The following is a 2500-nucleotide window of genomic DNA, read 5'->3' on the forward strand; positions in this document are numbered from 1 at the left end:
ATACACGCAAACAGACCGTGCGTTTTACAAGTACCTGGCAGAGAGAAAGATAGATAGAGAGAGACAGATATATGAATTGATAGATAGATAGGTACATACATAAACAGATAGATACATACACAAACAGATAGATATATATATATAGAGAGAGAAAGAAAGAAAGAGAGAGAACATAATGCATTATCTTCGTATGTAGTTGGTAAAGTAATAAAAGCTCTATCAACCTTTGTTTATGACCGCATGCTGGCATATGTGAGGCAGTTATTTTGCATATAGGTCTCACATATGTATTCTATTTCTCTGTCTTTCTGTCTGCTTCTCTCTGTCTTTCTCTCTCTCTCTACACACACACTCACCCATACCTCTCACACACACATACACACACATGTATATGTATGTGTATGTGTGTGTGTGAACACAAGCACATTGATGTATACACAAAGATTAACAGGAAAACAACCAGAATAAGAAATTAAATGAAATCGTGATGTTTCGAACTTGTCAAGAGTTTCTCATCACATGGATAAATAAGAGAAGAGAGAATTTTAAGAAGAATATATTGCGGAAGAGAAATAATAGGAGCAAGTGCAGAATCAGGTCCCAGGAGGAGGGTTAAGGTCAAAGAGTCTAGGAAAGACTTAACTAACGACGATGTAAGGTCATCCAAGCCCCCCTGACCAGCAATTAACTTGAAATTAGACAGTTTTTCATATCATCAATAATAAAGCTAGCGTTCTTCTTTCAGAAGAATTCGCTGATTTGCGAATTAATGAAGCGTCTCTCTAATGAAACAGGTGACCTCCTTCGCGCAAATGAATGAAACAGACATGAAATTCTCAAGCGTTCTTAACGTCACGTTATTCTCACCGCCCCCCCCTCCCACAAAGCCTATGTAAAACTTAGGGCAGTCCTTGCACGGAATAACGTAAATACCAGAAGTATCAAAAAGCATTGTACTTCACCAAAGATTTACGTAAGGTGTTTGGGTATATAAAAAAAACAATTTTCAATTCCCTTCTAAAAATATTGAGCTTTTTACGGGGTGGGTTTTTGGTACGGAGGTTAATAAATTATTGGCACTGTCCTGCTGCGTATTACGAGCATGATTATAAGATTTATATTTCACAGATGAATGTGTTTGATTCAAGAGAAAACGAGGATATCCTAATTTGGAAAACGTTTAAAAACATATGAGCTCCCGTTCGATAAATTCGCTATCGCGAATTTTATATGCCCTAAAAAAAATAGCGGACTACTGTTTTTAAATAAAAACGAGTTTTCCCGAGAAAAAATAAGAAAATTTACGGGGAAAAGGGGTTTTACGGTAAAAAACAAAAAAAAAAGTGAGCTATTTACATTATGTAAAATCCCATCGAGAAAAGATAACTTAGAAAAACCTTGAAAAAGTAGAAAATGGGAGCAATTGTGTTTGGGGGAAACAGACGGAGGGAATTAATTTGAACATTTTTCCCCGTTAGATTCAAATATGGGTTAGGTACTTCCTATTACGTACCCTTAATTTTGCTTTGTACCCATCGTCAAAAAATTTCAATCCGGGAAATAAACGAATGACTTCAACAAAAACAATTAACCTGAATAGGGATCTTCTGAGGAGATAACAAAAGCTTTTTTTATCTGGCACACAAGCGGGGTATTTGTAAACAGGGAATCCACTTTTAACTAATTTCTAACTCCAAATTTCAAAATCCACCAAATATTTATTATGATAATCAGAGAAAGATCCCATAAAAGAAGAAAAAAAATACGTTCCTTTAAGGCCTATCATTTCGTCTTACAAAATAATGGGATCCAAAAAAGACTAAGACTGAGAGATGATAGGACTAAATGGATTACTGATCTCAACCCTAAGTTCAATTAATGTCAATATAATCCGATATTGTACACTCTTATCAGAGAAAAAGTGGCCCTTAATTAATTAGAATTGACGCATGAGTACTAGCCTCCTTCAGAGTCTCCTGCGATTTTCTTGAAGGAAATCTGTAGAACAGAGGTAGTAGGCTAGCAGAAGAGTCAAGCCACAGTCATTGTTTTCAATTAATAATATAAATATATAAAAAATATAAAATATAAGAAAAAACCTTTTTAAGGGACATAATAAAACAAAAAACCAATAAGGCAATAAAACAAAAAAAAAAAAAGAAAAAATAATAATAAAATAAAAAAAATAATAAATAAAAATAATATAAAAAAAAAAAATTAAAAATATATATAAATATATAACACACACACACACACACCCCCACCCCCCCCCACACACACCCACCCCACACACACACACCCCACACATATATATATATTTTAATTATTTTTATATATAAAATATTATATAATATAAAAATATATATATATATATTATATATATATATATTTTAACTGGAGAAATTTTAAAAGTAATGAATGGTGATCATGTTTCCTCCCGCCCCCAAAATTAATGTATTTTTGGGAAATTAAACCCTTATTTTTTTTAATGTTGGTTTTA

Source organism: Penaeus monodon, chromosome 17 (assembly GCF_015228065.2).
Source record: "Penaeus monodon isolate SGIC_2016 chromosome 17, NSTDA_Pmon_1, whole genome shotgun sequence".
Lineage (NCBI taxonomy): Eukaryota > Metazoa > Arthropoda > Malacostraca > Decapoda > Penaeidae > Penaeus > Penaeus monodon.